General features: G+C 44.0%; 1 long non-coding RNA gene across 2 annotated transcripts in view; it reads left to right on the forward strand.

The window, feature by feature from the left end:
• Positions 1-18,109: 18,109 nt before the first annotated feature.
• Positions 18,110-19,103, forward strand: part of LOC143841633 (uncharacterized) — a 45,072-nt gene continuing 44,078 nt past the window's right edge. For both annotated transcript variants that reach the window (XR_013232747.1, XR_013232744.1), the window contains exon 1: positions 18,110-18,209. This is a non-coding gene — a long non-coding RNA (uncharacterized LOC143841633). The remainder of the gene's footprint in view (positions 18,210-19,103) is intronic.

Consider the following 19,103-nt stretch of genomic DNA (forward strand, 5'->3'; position numbering starts at 1 on the left):
ACCCTACTGCCAAGACAGGTCTCCCCCATCCTATAATGATGCATTTGATTTTTTTCTACCTAAATGTAGAACTTTACATTTTTCACTATTGAAATTCATCTTATTCCTTTTAGCCCAGTTTTCTAGCCTGTCAAGATCATCCTGTATCCTGATTCTGTCTTCCTGTTGTGTTTGCTCCCCCTTCCAGTTTAGTATCATCTGCAAATTTAGAGGGGGCTCTATTCCTTCATCCAAATCATTTATGAATATGTTGAACAACGCAATGCCCAGAGGCACTCCACTTGTAACTCCTCTCCAATATTATTGCTTTCTTGCAGCATTCCTTATCACCCTCCTTGTCAGTCTTCCAGCCCATATGATGGTGGGGGGGGATCACTGGTGAAATTGTACTTTCCTTGGTAGTTTTTAGTTCAAGTGTGTCATGGTAATTGAGAGTTCTAAATTGGACTGCAAATACTTAGCATATTCTCCCATTGTCAAGTGGGAATTGTAGTTTAGAAGTTCCGGCATGTGTCATCATGATGTACATTGCTGACTGGTTAATGCTACCCCATTACACAGATGCAAAGGAATACATATAATCTAATGCATTTATTTGAAATGATGTTTGACCTGCTCCAAATGCTCCTGAGGCATATGTAATACATGCAAGCTAATAAATTGTATGAATGTACCAGCACTGCTTCCCTGCAAGCTGCTGTGTTCAACACATAAGCAGAAAACTAATCAAAACAGTGCTCATTTTAAATTGTGATGCCTCATCAAAGCAATAATATGGATTGCTTGACCCAAGAGACCCAAGGCATTGCAAGAAGGGCATATCTCATTTTTTGGCAATCTAATTGATGAAAAAGGACTCATCTCTGCTGTTTACACACTATAGCCTTATTTTTGCTGTGCATGTCTGGCAGGTTTTTCATTCTGCATTTTCCCCTGCTTTCACCATGCATGCAGAGCAGGTTTTCTTTTACATTCTGCATTAATTTTCCTTCCTTCATCACCCAGTATGCTTTCTGGTTACTGTTGTTTTGGGTTTTCTGAGGGTGGTTTGGTGCTGGTTTTTCCCTTGCTTTGCTTCCAAGGTGAAGCTATTTCAAAAGCATACACATTCCTTCAGATCCTCTTCCAGCCTTTTGCTGCCATTTGGAGGCCCCTTCACTGCCCACATTGAGGTTGTTCCTCTCACTCTGCACCTTCCACCATCCTCCCCCTCCCATTGATGTACAAGTTCCACTTTTCCTTACTTTTTCCATCAAGTAAATTCTTGGGTTTTTTAACAAGTAGGACGAGTCTAACAAAATAAGCTTATCACTAAACTCAGATAGCAGGGGAAAATTCTTGACAGAAAAAGTTGCTGGGCTTGATCAGTGGCACATGACCTAATGTTGTTCTTGACCTTCTCCCATCTCTCCTCCACCCTTCCGTTAAAAACCTCATGGCTCAGTGCCTTGCATAAAAGGGAACACAAAGAAATCCAGTCATTTTGAATTCCAAGAGAGTGCACAAAGCAAGGAAAAACATCCAGTTGCTGATGGAGACTGATGGGGGAGCTGTGAGGTGCTGTGGGATCGCTGAAACAGGAGGGAGGAATAATGCCACATTTTGTGGGAAAGTGACTTCTAGGGACTACCTTTCACCCTATGCCCCCTGCAGAGCCTTATGCTCTGTGGGTATCAACTTGTGGGTATCCCAGGGCCAGGGCCTTTTCAATTCTGGCTCCCACCTGGTGGAATGAGCTCCCGGAGGAGCTCCGGGCCCTGCGGGAGTTTTCAGCATTTCTCAGGGCCTGCAAAATGGAGCTCTTCTGCCATGGTTGAGGCTGGTGTGGTTGAGGCTGGTATGGTTGAGGCTGGTGTGGTAAGAAGATCTGGTTAGGCCCCCCGGTACCAAGTGATGTCAGACTTGTATTATCTGTTCTCCCTCTTCTCCCTTCCTCTTTCAGATGTTATTGGGGGAGTTATGAGGTTGAATTTACCACCGTGTTCTTGGGATTTTTGATTTTTCTGTATAGTTTTATGTCCTAGTGTGTTTTACAGGAGTTTTACAGGGATTTTATTGTACACTTCCATGAGCCGGTCCTGGGAGTGGTGGGTAATAAATCTAAATAACAACAACAACAACAACAACAATAGCCTGGTCCATGATTGGGTGTGCACACATATAAACCACCACTCCCAAACCATGCTCTCTTTCATTTTGAGCAGATTTATACCTGTACCTCAGCCTTGCCCTGTGAATAATTTTCCCTGAGGAAAGTTGAACAATATATTTATAGTGTTTGACTCTTCCTACTTGTAACTCCCTTCCCCCAATTTACATGATTGAAATCGTGAGCAATAGTGGAGCTTGTACACTGATGAAGGAGGGGAAACCACTTATGTTCATCTCTATCCTATTTTAAAAATATGCACCCAGCACTAAATTGATCAATGAAGACTTACTAACCACACGACACACACAAAAGGAAATTTTGGAACCACAACACATGTCCAAATTTTCTCATTTATATACAGAATGTATACATGATTCCTACTGGGAGGGGAAAAAAGGGTTCAGAGTTCCCATACAGCATTTAAAGTGAAGTCCTACTGACTCTACTTCAGTGAAAATTGAAAATAAGATGTGGCTGCATAATAGGCCTATGTGGCTACAACTGCCTTTGAAATTCCTCCAATACTGGTCAGTAGCAGTACTCCACAATGAGTGGGTTTAAGGCTCTCCGCATCTTAAAACTATGGCATCCGTTGCCTTAGGCATGACTGTAGCCGGAGGCATAGTGAAAGAACTGATAGTTTCAGCGGGCAAGCCTGATTCTCAAACTTTTTAAAATCCCTAATTATATTCCCTTGATCCTCTTTTCTGCTTCAACAAATGAGTCCAGAGGATAATGTACAGGCTTTCATCTCAGAGAGCCAACTTGATCTCTTTACAAAGTACTCTCTGCACTCTTGCTGCTCATAATGCAATACTTATATGGATTATTGACAAAGTTAATAGGGGCCATGAATGGAGTGTTATTGCTTTATGGAATTCTCAGTGAATACATTCCTAGCTGTCTGCTTGCTGGTAACAAGTGGTTTGTACTTAACAAACCTACCCTATAATGGAGATATAGAAGTTCTTTAAAAGGCAGCGCTCAGAGAGCAGCTGCAAAATCCTGGGACAATAGGATCTCATGGACAAGGAAAAAAATGAGTAGTGTCATGAAATGGCTGTCTGTCATCAGTCAAAGGCAGTTCAACATATATCATCACAACTGATGTTTCTGTCACATATTTCCCATTTCAGCTTCTCCTTCTCCTCCTCCTGCCAGCACTATAGGCTGACTCACTCCTGAGAAATCTGTCCATATCCAGCATACATTTGCCTCCAAGAAATCCAAGATTAAAGGAGCATGCCCCTCCTCTCCCTGCCCAGAACATCATGTAATTAGTTCAAACATCACTTTCTATTTATCTTCATTAGGGAAGTAATAACTGGTACAGCTGTCCTAATTGCCTTCAACTTTTTAAACAAGTTGTGGCCACTCCTGCATGTAGATAAAGCCTTTGAGTCACACTCATAGAAGAATAAGCAGAAGAATAATTCACCTTTCCAGGCCAGGAATGCTTAAGTAGCAAGTGGTGAAAGACTGCAAGGCTTGTTCTGTTTTGTGACCAGGTACTCTTCAGCATGTATACCAGCCTTTCTCAACTTTTTAATATTTGAGAACCTCCTGAAACATTCATCAGGCTTTGAGAAACCCCAGAAGTGGTGTGATTATGCAGAATATAACTGTGAAGCATAGTTGTGTACATGCCCACTGGAGGCCCTTCCCCTTCCCAGACACACTAGGTCTATCACTGGCCATTTTGGGAGGGAGGGTTGATATGACCATATATGGTCAGAATTGTATGGCCATATATATATGGTCATACAATATATATATGGTCATATCTTCTAATAAATGTTTAATACATTTTAAAAAATATTCAAAATTAACTCCCACACATTCAGGAAGTCTTTCCAGGGCTGTCAAGAAACCCCAGAGCCTAATAAAACCCTGGTTGAGAAAGCCTGATGTATACTCAAAAGTAGGCCCCACTGAATTCAATTGGACTCATGCTCTAGTGAATGTGTTTGGGATTGTATCTCCTTTCTATTTACAGCAGGCTTTCTCAACCAGAGTTTCATGAAACCCTGGGGTTTCTTAACAGCCCTGGAAGGGTGTCCTGAATGGATGGTAATTAATTTTAATATATATTATTAAGTATTTATTGGGTGATATGACTTTATCATGTTGACCTACCCACCCCTCCCAAAATGGCCAGTGGTGGGCCTGGAAGGGGTAGAAAGGGGAGGGGTCCCAAGTGGACATGTACACAGGTATGCTTCCCAACCATATTTTGTATGATCATGCCGCTTTTGGGGTTTCTCAATGCCTGAAGAGTGTTTCTGAACAGTAAAAAAGTTGAGAAAGACTGATCTACAGCATTTCATCTCATAGTTCAGGCCTCCATTCTGGCATAATATCTATTTCATCTGTATTGCCTTCTTAGTAATAAATTAGTTCTGGATATTTTGTCTGGGTCCCAAGCTCCATGACAATTACTTTGTGGTAAGTGCTGCATCTTGAAATCAACCTCAAGCTTACACCCACTAAATTCCTCCTTTGGATGTTTCTATCTCTGAGTAACAAGAACACACATCATGGGGAACATATGCTGCTCCTTCCCTTTGGGTGAAACTGAGGAATGGGGAGAGGAAAAACAAGCCACTCATACTTTTACTGTTTCTCTGGGATATCAGTTTCGGGTTGGAAAGGTTCCTGGGTCTTCAGGCCCCAAGGGTGCAGAATAAGGTATCCAGAATACAACTTTGGTTCATGGGTCTCCTGCCAGATGATGTTGCCTACACTGACTGAAGTGTATTAAATTTATGGCTTAGCTGTCAGACTGCATTTCTGTGTTCCAACAGAAAATTAGGCATTTTGACATTTGATATACTGGATTAGTTTTATATGCAAAAATAGTATTTACTGTAACCATAATATGCATAAATATTTTCCGTGAAACTGTCAGAAATCATGAGAAAGCCTTCACAGGTTGAACAGAAGAGCATGTCCAGATACTCCTTCCAACTAACTCCCTCATTGTTGCTGCTTTCAAACACTCTCTAGGTATCTGTTTCCTGAGCTCACATCAGAGACATGCTACAGAGTCTGTTTGTGGGTGGCAATGTCAAGGGGACTGGAAGAGGCTGGAAGAATAAGAACATAGAACTATCCATCTTCTATTGCAGTGGCAGCAAGTCAAAGTGACAGAGTAATTTCACAGTTCTAAAACAAGGCTAGCCTCACTTTTTCCATTAAAGTTTTCATGATAGGAGGAAATGGAGAAATATTCAATAATACTGCATACCAGTTCAAATCAAAGCACTTTCAGAACATCTGATCTTTTCAAAAATATATTTTTTCTTAATTTTAAAAAATGTTACAGCTATTGTGAACTGTTTTTCCCCCCTATTAAAGTGGAAACCCCCTGGAAAGCCCAACCCATATCATCTGAATTTTATCATGTGATTTCTTGTACCATGTATCTAAAATATTACTTAAGTTGTAGCAGTCATAGAGGGAAAGGTTTTATGCAATAATCTTTAACCGCTCCTATTAAATAAAAGGGTAAGGTCACCTGGGGAGGAGTTAGGGCGGGCCCTGTCCAGGATAAAAACTCAGAGGGCCCAATCAGGAACCGTGAAGCAGTGGCATAGTGGTTACAGATGAGCTTTCAGTCTGAGGAAGAGCACTTGCACTCGAAAGCTCACACCTTGAATAAATCTTTGTTGGTCTTAAAGGTGGTCCTGGACTCTGATTTTATTGAGCACTGATACAAGTTTATTCAGGGCTATTAAAACAATTTCTATATTAAATAAGGATTCGGGGGGCATTCATTTTCCTGTCCCCCCCTCACAATGTTTCATCTTTCCCTCTTCTTTCCAGTGTTCTTATCCTCTCCCCCTTCCCAGCTTCTTTCTCTCCTTCCCACCCACCCACCTGACATATATCTGCCTCTCAGTCTTCAGCTTTATTTATTTACTTACCTCAATACAACACTGGATGTCAGCATTCCTTTCTTCTCTCTCCCTGGCAGCCTTTCCCTTGGCCAAGTTGTCAAAATTGTAGCTCAGGTTGGTTGTCGGATAGCCATCACTGGATCTAGCCAAATTATGCAAGTTGTGTGGTTGCTGTCAATGGTGATCTGCATGGCATCAAGTCATCTGGTCCCCACTATTAGATTGGGAGGAGTCCCACAAATTACATGGTAGTAATTCACCAAGGTGTCATATAGTGGCTACTGTTGCATAATAGCGAGTCACTAGTTCTTACTGCTGGCCTGACCATAATGAGTCCTCCCTTCAGGGAAGAGTGGGGAGCAAGGCAAGATTGACACATCAAAACAGACCGGGGAAAAAGTCCTGCACCCTTCACTTGCTTTAGTGACAGAAGGCTGGCAGTATTGTTGTGGTTCCCTAGAAACCTTCCCCCTGAGATCTCAAAGCACATTCTCTTCTTAATATACATCACTTCTGCTTTTATTGTTGGGAAAGGGGGAGTCAACAGTGATTTATTTAACATTTCAAATCTTACCGGAGGCCTTTCTCAGGTTTGTTAAAAGACCCGCCTTGTCTATTAATGGCCCTAATCTGTAGGTCAAAAACCTTAGACCATTTTAAGAATTTGATATAAAAAGTCCAGGCCCATAAGACTTGGTGCCTGATCACCCTCCCCCATTCTGTTTCCTGAAGTATCAATAAGGATGGGTATGAACTGAAAAAAGCCAGTACAGTTTGGTTCACGGTCCATGGTGGCCAATGTACCATGCACCAAACTGAACAGACCTCACATGGACTGAACAGGTCAGGGAAGTTCAGGACAAGGCAGAACAGCCCTCCAGGATGCTAGAAGTGCCAAACTTGCAAGGAATCTCTTCTACTGTCCCACCAAATTTGATGAATATTGAATTTAGGGGCTTCAAATTACATCCCAAAGAAGGTTCCCCCAGGAAAGTGGTTTGGGGGGAAATTTCAGGTGCAGGTTCTAGGGTCTATATAATGGACTCTGTGAGCTAGGGGCATAAAGCTCATAACAGACCTCCATGCAGTATCTTCCTACATGCCCGCCAAATTGTGTGTATTGGACTTGGGGAGGGGGGTTGAGTTACATTTTCCCAAAGAAGATGCCCCCGGAAGGTGCTTTTGGGGAAGGCTTCAGCAACAGGTTCTGAAGTGTACAGAATGGACCTTGTTTGACTAAGAGGCAGCAAGATCTCCCTAGAATGTCCCCTACATGCCTTCCAAATTAATTATGTGCAGATTGGACTTGGGAGGGGGGGGAGGACAAGTTACAGCCCCTCAAAGAAGATGCTTCTTGTTAAGGATGGCAGGACCCTGCTCTATGGGTTGGCATGCTGTTATGAACCAGTGGCACTCATCAATAGTCTAGGCTTATGCCAAGCCAAGCACTGTTAAAGTCTGCCACAGCCAGACTCCATCTTCCCTGTCACAGGTTTTCATAGCAACTTCAATCCAAGACATGTCCAGCTCACCTCTCATTGACACCCCCTACCCCATTGTATTTGCTGAGCAAGGGGACTGGCAGAGTTCTTTGTGCCTAAAAGCTTCCTGGGCAAGATTCTCAATCTCGCACCTATAATCCACTATGTGCCTATCTACCAAAGAGAAATTACTTCCCAAACATCTAGACACAGCTAGACAAGATGGGTTACCAAATAAAAGCCTATCTCCTGACCAAGATGAGACATTTTTTTAATATCCTCCCCCTTGGAATATTCCATCCTGTGTTCACCTGATCTCAGTCATGTACCCCCTCTCCCAAAAAAATATACAAACAGTGGCTTTGCCAAGCTCAAGTGTGCATTTGATGAGGACCTTCAGAATATCCTTCACACCACTGGCTGGTTGTGTCGTATCTCTGCCTCACTACTCTTCAAGACTGGTAAATATACTTACAACCCTTTTCCCCCACTTTATTTTCCTAGTAAGCTAGATATATGTTTATTTTATTATTTTCTTTCCAATAAAGATTGTTATTATTTTATTATAACTACCTGTTGTCTGCCTTGAGTTCTTAAGGGTACAATTACCTCATATATAGTGGCAAATCGATCCTTAAACACTATGTTACCAACCTCTTGCTAAGCTCATTCTCTATTGCTGAATATACATGTGTCACAGGACACATGTGTATGCATTTTTGGTAACACTCTAGGACAGTGCTTTTGGAAGAGGTGCCCACCAACTATGTTCCATTGCCAAGCATGAGTCAAGAAGCTGTGTGAAATCAGAGACCAGACCCAAAAACCCCAGCAAAGAGACAGTCAGAAGTAACAGAAACCAGTTGCAGCAGAAGCAAAGCAAAGCCCCAGGCTGGGCGTGCCACATGGTGCTCTGGCCCAGCAAACACACCATACACAGCCCAGAAAATTGATTAACAAGAAGTGTAGAAATCTGAGCCCTCTTCAGAGGAACCCATCTGTCTACCTAAAAGGACAGTGGAGGACAGTGGAGCATGCAAGGAACTCTTGTAAAAGGGGCCTGATAATGTTCTGCTTAGCTCACTTCCTATGATTTGGGACTACCACTCTGCCCCATAACATCCCACATATGAGTTGTTAGATTCAGCCTGCTGTCAGCGACTGATTTTATTACACATATATAGGTGCAGGTGTATTGACCCTCCCACACAGCCACCTCTCTTTTCCTCTTCTGTGAAGTTAGAAGTCCCTCCACCTTAAATCTCAGGAAGAAGCTGCATTGTCTCTGCCTTGTCTAACATTAGGGAACTATAATGATGGTATGATTTAACTTGAAAGAAACACTAGCTCTGCCTCTTTTCACTTTGCTTAACCTAAGTCTTCCTCCACCCAGTTCTCTTCTTCTTATGCTAACATATGACTATATGAAGATCCCTGCTGGATCAGACCAGTATTCCATCTTGTCTCACACAGTGGCTAACCAGCTCTTCTAGAGTAGTCTTTCTCAACCAAGTTCCATGAAACCCTGGGGTTTATTGACAGCTCTGAAAGAGTTTCCAAAATGGGTGGGTGTTAAGTAATTTTTAATGGATTTTTAAAATTTGTTAAACATTTATCACGGTATATGACCATATATGGTCATGTTGACCCCCCCCCCATGGCCAATGATGGGCTTGGAGGGGATAGGAAAGGGAGGGCCCTGAGTCTTTGTGTACACAGCTATGCTTCCCAACCATATTCTGCACAATTATGCCACTTTGGGGGTTTCTCAAAACCTGAAGAATGTTTCAGGGGTTTCTCAAAAGTCAAAAAGTTGAAAAGGCTGTTCTAGAGGCCAACAACAGGACATAGCGGCCAAGAACTTCACCTGACATTGCCTCCTGGCTCTGGGTTTCAGAGGTTTAGTACATCTGAATGTGGAGATTCCACTCAGTTCCCATGGCATTTTCCAGACTGTAGCTGACTTCTGAATTTTTGTTGGTGTTGTGGCAATTCTGATGGTGTGACCAGTACACATTTTGTTTTCTTTGTCAGTTTTCCGTCTGTTTATGTTCACATTTGGATTGGGTTTCTGTTTTTTTTCTTTTTCTTTGATTTTTGCATATGCACTGAGGTGCTGCTAGCTTCAGCAGCCTCAATGGGTTGATAAATCCTCCTATGAGTATATTCCCTGCCCACATTTGCTCTCATTGATTCCTCCTCCAAACATTGAATTCATTTCCCTGACTTGCATCAGTATACAGTTCACAATAGCTTGTCTCTTTCAATTGCATGTTTTCAGGGTAGCTGCATGGACTCCAGAATATATTTGAAAATGGTGCCTTGGGGGTGCTCTTGGGTGTAAATGAAGTATATGGTAAATGAATGGTAAGGAAGGCAAGAACTGGCTGTTGCTGTTGAGCCTCCCAGTGGGACTGAGCTTTTGCTTCAGAGCAGGTATCTCCAACACTGACATGCTGAAATATTGGCACACAATTTTTTTAAAAAAGTTATCACCCAAACCCAGCCTTTCTGGGTTTCAGTGGGTTTAGATGTCAGTTCATGAGATGGAAAAAAGCTATTCACATTTTGAGCAAACGGCTCAAATTCATTCCTCAATGGGAGAAAGAGTATGGGGAAAACTAGTTTAGGAAAGAATGTGAAAGAAACAAGGAAAATCCACAATGGTGAGGGGATATTAATGAAGTTGTCTGGACACAAGGGGGGGGAACTATGATAATCTAGGGAAATAAAAATGGTGCATTAGGGCAATCTAGAAAATGGCCTTGGCTGGTAGCCACTGACAGTCCTATCCTCCATGAATCTGCCTAGTCCCCTTTTGAAGATAAATCTCACCTCTGACCCATCTCTGAAGCCCTCTGACCATCCTGACTCTCTGCCAATGCAGCTTCTCTGGCTCATTGCTATCTCAACATGATAGCATTGCATCGTTGCATCCCTATGACACCCACAGTGCACATGCCTACTTGAGAATCCTACCGTTTATTGGTTCTGATCTGAGTCTGCAATGGTTGCTAGTTTACATTGTGATTTTGAGTTTTATAACATAACTAGCAGTATAGTAAAAAAAATACAGCGGGCCCTAGGGGCCTGGGGGACAGTTTGGCTCCTCCCCCCCGATGTAGAAAACCGCTCCCCAGGGCCTGGGGAGCTGCAGATCGCCTTCCCCGAGGCCTGGGGAGTGTTTTTCTTCGGCTTATGTTGATTGGACCCTCCACTTGTCAGTCCAGGGGAAGGGGCCTATTGGCACCCTTCCTCATCCCGGACAGGGCCCGCCCTCGGGGCCCTTACTGTTTTATTTCTTCTGCTCCGCGAGGAGCAGTTAAAGATGTCTATTTTATATGGATTTTTTCCCTAGGGTTATCAGTTTTCTTGGTGATTTTATTTTTCAATAGAAAAACAGGCCACCTAAAGAAAATCAATCTCCAGGCCAGTCAGACTCTTCTGTGATGCTGGATCAGAGTCCAGGACAGCTTGCCACTAACTGCTTGCTACAGTATGAACACTCTCTTCCAACGAAGTAGCAAACAATATCTGTTTCCTTTTGTCAAATGTTGTTGGCGGGTGGGGGAGGGGGATATGTTCAGAAGGGCCCATGTTCCTAAACCAACCAGAACTTTCTCTAAAAGCTGATTTTGAGATATGTAGCCTACTTCATATTCCCTGCGAAGCTAAGCAATTATTTTCTACAAGGGCATACTTGGAGGTTCAACAGCCACACGGATGGTTGTTGGGGAGAAGATGCTCCGATATGTAAAGCAAGTCTTCCAAGGTCTCTTCTCCTGAACACAATCATCTATCTTCCCTTGCTACAAATCTAGCTTTTGCAGACATTATCTCTCCTAGAAAAAAAAACCTCTCCTCTCCCACACTTAGCAGCTGCACAAGGCTAGGCGTTCTCCAATTTGCTGCTATCTAAAATAGAGTAACCTGAAACAAAGTAATATCTCAGCTGATAAGAGAATTACGTTCTTGAAGACAAGGCAGCCCAGGGGATATATGACACAGTCAGTCGAGGGCAGATGATAAACTTGCTGAGTCCGCCCCCCCCCCCAAAAAAAAGCTTCAAGGCCTCTCATTAAGCCGCTCCATCCTGGGAGGTGCCTGCTGGCGTATACCACAACATAATTAAAAGCTCCATCCACACCACACATCTTGTTTCAGACTAGAAAGATGGCCTGGCTGCTTTTTAAAAAGTACCTGGTTTGGCCAGAATCTCTGAAAGCATGTTGCACACTGACATTCAAACACTGATCTTCCAAGGACCTTTTGCAATACTTATTTCACATAACAATATCGTTCTGCTGTAAACTGAGCAATTCTGGAGTATGAAACAGTGTGCTTTTCAGAAGCACAATGGAGACTTTCAAGAGCCTCTTTTTCTCCCCCTCCCTCTCTTGAGGTGCCACCCTCTGCCTCAGTTAATTAGGAATGGCATGCCCCATAAAAAGAAATCCAATAAAAATGGTCTACAAGATAAATTTAAGAATGGCTCCAATTCCCCGGAGTATTTAGGCATCTTATTGTACCACCCGTTCACTATTTTGCTTTTTAAAAGCTCTCAGCAGGGGACTAACGATAGGAAGGTTGTCAAACTGTGCTCACTGAAGCCTAGGAATTACATATCAAAGGACTGTCAACAGAAGCATGGTGTCTGGTTAGTTTAGGACACATTTGATTCCACAGCTTGGCTGAGGCCACTGATTAATACACATTAAGTCTAGATTATGTGCAAACTTCAGTCAGAATCCAAAACCACAAAATTACAAAAATGAATACCAAGGCAAAGGCTGCTCATTATTTTGCTGTACACTAAATCTGCAGTGCAATAAAACAATGTCTGTGCAAAGGAAGTAATCAAACTCATGCTTTGATTTTCCCCTCAAAGAATTCTGCTGGTTTTGTCTTCACAGTTCATTATAGCTTAGGAGAAGGGCAGGGAGAATTATGCCTGAAGAGTATAGCCAGCCTGAGATATCATGAAAACAAGCAGCTGCTTTAGACAGCAAATTTTAGAGGAGATGCAATTTCAGAGGGGCCTGCATGTCATTAAAAGGTAACTCCAGTCAAGAGGGGGGTTGGCAGGAGAAACCATCGCTGCAACAATTCCCAGCCATGTAGCAGCTGAATTCAGATTGGAACCAGAATTCATGAGGGGAAGAGGCGGAAGCCTTTCCTTGTACCATTTTCCTGATTGAAAATAACACAAGGAACCACTTTTTGCTCCACTGGGAAACTTAACATGAACTGATGGGCTGCAAATGTACTGCAGGTATTTTTTTTCTCTCCAACATAGCAGATCCCTGGGGATGATTTCAGGACAGAAAAATGATATGTGGAAGGCCTCTCACCTAAGGTGACCAGAATTTAGGGACCGTAAGGTGGGATGTGGCGGCAGTTGCGGTGCGGCGGCAGTGGCCTCCCTCCCTCCCTCTGACTGGGCTCACCTCGCCTCCCCCACGCCTCTCCGCAAGCCCGTCTTGTGCGCCTGCGCGACATCGGCTCAGGTCAGGTGGGGGCCGAGGGTGGGCCTCTGCCTGGCACACCTGCGCAGGCCAGCCACAGGGCCAGCCAGGGCAGAGCACCGCTGCCAGCCATCCTGCTGGCCGGGGAGCATGAAGGGAGGGAGGGAGGCAGGGAGGGGGCTCCAGCTGACAGGACTTTTAAGGACCTGTTCGGGACCCAGGACGAAGACCAGGAAAGCGTAAGTGTCCTGCGGGAGTTGGGACAGATGGGCAGCTTACTCTCACCGTGTGACATAGTAATGATCATAATTAGGCTCCTGTGTATCCGAGAACTAGGTTCCCAGTATGGAACTCCAAGACCTCATCTGTCAAGAGGAATAGTTAGATCAAAGGTCCTACTGAAATCAGTGGTGATTAGGCTAGGCATGACCATTGCTATTAAGGGAATTCATCCACACTAACACAGGCACATAATGCCTTGATGCTACTATAGCAGGTATGGCCTGGTCAGTACCTAGATGGAAAACATACTGGCAACTGATAGGCTTTATTCCATAAGAGACAGGAAGAATGCAATGCAGAACAGTAACTCTACTGGCTTATGCACAGAGCATGTGTTTTTGCTCATGAGTCTTGATGACAACCTCAGTGCCATTAAATGGGGACAGGGTAAAAGCCAGAATGGCCTAGAACAGGCCAGAACAGGCATTAAACAAACCAGAAAAAACAGTGGGATGCATTACAAACACTCAAGAATAATATTTTAGAAATGAAAAGGCAGAAATCTTGCATCTTTATTAACCGTTACCAGGCCAAAAAGCCTCCAGAACACACAGAACAGGACAGAAAGGGCATTAAACAAACAATAATATCACAAAAAACACTAGAATGCATTAGAGACACTCGAGAACAATATTTTAGAAATGAAAAAATGGAACTCATAATATTTTGGAACTCCAAATGCAAAAATATTGTGTACATTGATCTGTTCGGGTCTGAAATATCTCCAGAACACCCCGAAACAGGATGGAGTGAACATTAAATTGTAGTACCTCCAAAAACAGTACAAGAACAATATTGTGGAAATTAAAACATAAAGATATTGTGCACAGATTAACCCTTTTCAGGCCAAAATGCTTCCAGAGGGAAGGGGAGGAAGTAATCCAAAGTTAAGTGGCTGCATTCCAAACTGGGGTCGCGATGGGTCGGACACGACTTCGCAACCTAACAACAACAACAAAATTCCAAACTGATCAGAAGTTACCAGAGTGCTGATGGGTAGTTGTTACTCATGGGCTCAGGAGTGGACAGTATAACCCTGGGCCAACTACAGGCTCCAAATTCAGTGCCTCTCCCAGAAATGGAAAGCTTCACAAAACTTGTTGGAAACATAGGGGGGCATCTCAGGAAGAGGAGCTGCAGGTAAGCATATGCTATCTCTACATTTACAGTTCCAAAATATTGTTCTGTAATGCCTTTGACATGTCCCACTGTTTTTTAGAGTACTATTTGTACAATAGATTACTTCAATAGTTATGCAGATGAAACTCACAGGACATACTCAGAAATAACATAGTAATTTTGTTTATATTTGATAGTACAGTTTTCTAACTCCTAAAAGAGTCTTTTTATTTCCAATATATGCTCATCAAAGGATTCTCCTTCTTGATAATGCATGCTGTACAGTCTCCTAATTAGTCTGAAGGAGTAAGTCCATCCCTTTTTAAGAAGAGCTGACTCCAAAAGCTTTAGCATGTCAGGGGCAGACTTTTGCCTTAGTAAATCAGGGCATTCCAGTTTTCAGCTTGAGCCCCTGTGAGATGTTTGCACCTGGAGCTAGAGGAGGTTCTTCTTCCACACTCTTGATTTGCTGTCAGAACCAGATGCAGGTATCCAATGCAATCTGAAAAGTTGTCCATCTTCAGGTGGATGAGTCCTGCTCTGAAATCTGACCTGCCAGTTTAACTCATGGCTGCACAACAGAGATCAGTCTGTGCTCCTCAAAAAGGGAGAAAGCAAGTTGATTTCTCTGTCTAGAGGCTGGCATCCCTGAACAGTGGCAGGGATCCTAGCCTTCAGCTGGGACCTGGAGATCCCACTTCTGGGGGTTCTTGAAGTCTAAAGAATGTTTCAGGGATTTCTCAATGGGAAAAAAGTTGAGAAAAGTTGACATCACTATCACTAAACATCATAAAGTTAAAGTTGTGTGTAGACAACTCACTCCCTAATTTATTGGTACTGGGGTTGTTCTGCCAATAGGTTGATACTACTCTGCCAGTTAGGGCCAGGCAGTGCAAACTGCACTCTGTCAATGAGGGCCAATTGGTTAAAATTGCAGGCAGAAAACTTAATCCTTACCTGATTGGCTCTCCCTGGGCGTGTGCTGCTAGTAGGGTGATACTACTCTGCCAGTGAGGGCCAAGCAGTTCAAATCTGGCAATGAGGACCAATTAGTTGCCCATCTGGCTTTTGGAAGATGTGGGGTTGGATGGGGGTGAGGGTTGGAGGGGTGAGGGTAGGAGAGCCAGTGCCCCTCCAAAGCAGCTGTTTTCTTCAGAACTGATGCCTTCCTTCCCTCCTCCCTTCCCTCCCCCTCTTTCTTTGTCTCTTTTTCATCTTCCTGAAGATTTCCTGCCCCTTCTCCTGGAATTTGGCAACCCAGCTGGCTGCATATGGAGGTGGAGTCAGGAATCTGACCCAGCTCTTGAGATTAGAGTCTGTTACACTTCATTATGCTAGATCTCAAGATTGAACGGGGAGTAACAGTGCAGGTGTATGTGTATTCCTGGGTGCAATTGGATTTCCCCCTAGTTTAATAATAAAAGACAGTTTTCCTTTGCCCACTGCAGGCCTCTTGTGTTATAGGTGAGGTTAAGAGAGCTTTGAGAGAACTGTAAGTGGCTTTGGTCACCCTATGGATGGTATGTGGAGGGAAAGGGGAACCAACCTGCAAGACAGAGATGACAATGATAGCCAGATGCCTGTGACAGCGTCCAACAGCCCACAATGCCAGTATTCTAGAGTAGGGGTTCCCAAAGTGGGTTTATGCCCTGCAGGGGTGATGGAAGAATCCAGAAGGGCAGTGAGGAATTTGGGGGCAGTAGGGGGCAGAAAAATCTGACTTTTCCTGCTGCAGCTGCATTTTCCTAGCCAGAGATATTCCAAAGAAGCTTGCCATTGCCTGCCTTTGGGTAGTAGTGACCCTGGACTTCCTTGGTGGGCTCCTATCCCAGTGCTGACCAAGGCCAACCCTGCTTGACTTCCTGGAGGAAATGACAGCTTCAGAAGGTGGGCTGTATTCTTGCTGAGCTTCTTCCCCTCCTCAGACTCTGTCCCTCCCAGGTTCAACCCCAGTTCTCCAGGAATTTCTTAACCTAGGGATGTCAACCCTTCCCAAAAAGTCTCCGTTTTTGGGAGGTCAGAAAAGCCTTCTCCTGCTTGCTCCTGGCTATAGGATTTTCCATTGCTTGCTTCTCTCTCTCTTTCCCCATCTGTCTTTCTCCCGAATGAGGACCCAAAGTGTCTTTTACAAAATGTGGCTTTTATCCAGACTAAGATATGGCCACTGCATGACAACCAAAAAGGAAGTGTAGGAAATGCATTGTGTTTTGAGTTTGCAGTAGACCTACCACCAGGAAAGAGGTGTGTGTCCATATGTATGTGTATGTGGGGAGGGGGAGAAACTAGGGATGTGGCCTGGGAGCTAAGGGGGTGGCAAACCAAAACAAGTTTGGGAAACACTTCTCTAGAGGGTGTAAGCTGGAATGATCCAGAACAATCTGGAATGGGCCACAAAAAACTGAGATACGTTTAGAGACACATGTGCTCCAGAGGCGTGTTGACCCAGAACAGGTTAATAAAGTTGTTCCAGCCTGTTCCGTGTGTTCTGGAGGCTTTTTGGCCTGGGAATAGTTAATAAAGGTGTGAGATTTCTGCCTTTTCATTTCTAAAATATTATTCTTGAGTTTCTGTAATGCATTCCACTGTTTTTTGTAGTACTCTTGTTTATTTAATGGCCATTCCTGGCCGTTCCAGTTTTTGCCCCGTCCCCATTAAATTCAGCAACTCAAAATAACTGCAGAAAGCAAGTTTGGGGAAACTGACTAGGTGGTTTGACTGGCAGGAGGGCATGTGGGCAAAGAAAGACATGACTCACACAGATTTTATTGTTGCCTAACAAGCTTCCAGCTGGAGCGTTGATCTAGCAAGAGAAACTGAGCCTGACATTCAGCCATTTGACTGCTCAGTACCTGGCTCTAGGGGTGACCTGGTACCTGCCTCCATCCCAGCCAGGAGGAAAAGTCCCTTCCTCCTCAGAATCCTACCCCAGGGTGGCAGCTTGGCAGATGGCCAATGGCCAATGGGTGCCCTCCTCATTCTGCCACCCAGCTGCCTGGCTCAGAGCCCTTGGCCTACCCAGCCAGGCAGGCTGCACTTATCCTCAAGCCACCCCTACCCTTAGGTCTCCAGTATGCAAACTGAAGACCTGAAACAACAGGCTCTTTCTCGTGCCCCCTCTCAAACTGCTGAGATTAAAACAATTATGTAACAAACCCTTTAACCATTGAACCTTGGGCAGGTGGACGGGAAGCGTTTCTGGCGGGTACCAGTGGCAGGGCTCTTCCATGTGGCACCTTAAATAGGCCCCACCCCTGCTGCTGCTGCTCCGCTGCCATGCATGCTGCAAAAGTGTGCCCGCTGCAGCCAGGCCTCTGCGCAGCTGCATGCTGCTGGCCTGCCCTCCACAGCATCAACTGGCAGCCCCGGTTATTTGTATCTGTTTACAATAAATGTATCCCCCCCTCTTTTAGGGACTATTCCTTGCTATTGCAGTTCTATACTTCTTCATAGATTTCTAGGTCATCAGCATTTACGACCTTTTGCACATTGATAATAAATGCAACTTTTGGCTGCCTAGAAAGAAAAATAATGTTTGTTCTTAAACTGCTTTGGAAAAAGTGCCCTTGAGAAGGTAACAAATAGCCACGATTTCACAGAATGAATTTTAAACAGGGTAAGATCTTTTTAAAAACAAAACAAAGGAGGGAATGTTTTCTTTGAAAAGATCAGATTAGTAACCTTCACCAAGAGCCAGAACACTACAGATGCTTTTGTCGCTTCACTGGCTCCTTCAGTTTCTCTTGTCTCTTAAAGAGTTTCCCATAAAGAAAACAAGATTTCAAGTGGAATATTTTTCCTCCTGAAAGGAAAGGTAAGGTCAGAGGCTGTGGGGCAAAACTTTATGGGAAAAAATTGCTGTGTTTAATTGCCAACTTGACATCAGAGTTACCGAAGTTTTACAGATTCATTTTATACCAATTTAGAGATCCTCAGTGCATTTACTTTGAAGTCCGATTTCACTCAGTGAGGCTTATTGCTGTGGAAGCCTTTTTAGGATTGCACTGTTACTCTGGAAGAGAAACCTTGGGGCATTTCCACACATTAGTAAAAATAGTGTTACGCCAGCTGAATGGCAAGGCACTACATTTTATCATGCTTCCCAGCCCCTCCTCACCTTTCTGTCTGCCACTTTTTTTGTGTGTCTCACCCTCCACATCTGCTGCTGGAAATGGTGGAAGAGAGCAATGCACCTTATATGTGTTACGCTTCTGCCTGTCAATCAGTTCAGGAAACCCATCCCCTTCCTCCATTGACTACAATGGGAATTTTGGCTTTTCTGCCTTTCCCAGGGCCTGGGGTGGGTGGCTATTTGAGGTACAGCCTCCAAATATTCAGGGTACATCCAGGAGGCACTTCCCTGAGTCCCCTCCCTCCCAAATTTCAGAATGATTGGTCAAAAGGATCCACATCTAAGGGCTCCCAAATAGGATGCCCCCATCCCTCCATTATAACCTATGGGATGGACTCTCCATTGGATATAATGAAGGGATGGGGGCATCCTTTTTGGGAGCCCCTAGAAGTGGACCTCTTGGACCAATCATTATAGAATTTGGAGGGGAATCAGGAAAGAGCCTCCTGGAGCTACCCTGAAAATTTATAGACTGTAACTTAACCCCCCTCCAGGCCCTTGGAAAAACAGAAAAGCTGAAATGCCCATTATAGCCAGTGGCCACATTGATTTTATTGGGCGCCAAAGCCAAATCGG

This window comes from Paroedura picta, chromosome 1, assembly GCF_049243985.1.
Source record: "Paroedura picta isolate Pp20150507F chromosome 1, Ppicta_v3.0, whole genome shotgun sequence".
In the NCBI taxonomy this organism is placed as follows: domain Eukaryota; kingdom Metazoa; phylum Chordata; class Lepidosauria; order Squamata; family Gekkonidae; genus Paroedura; species Paroedura picta.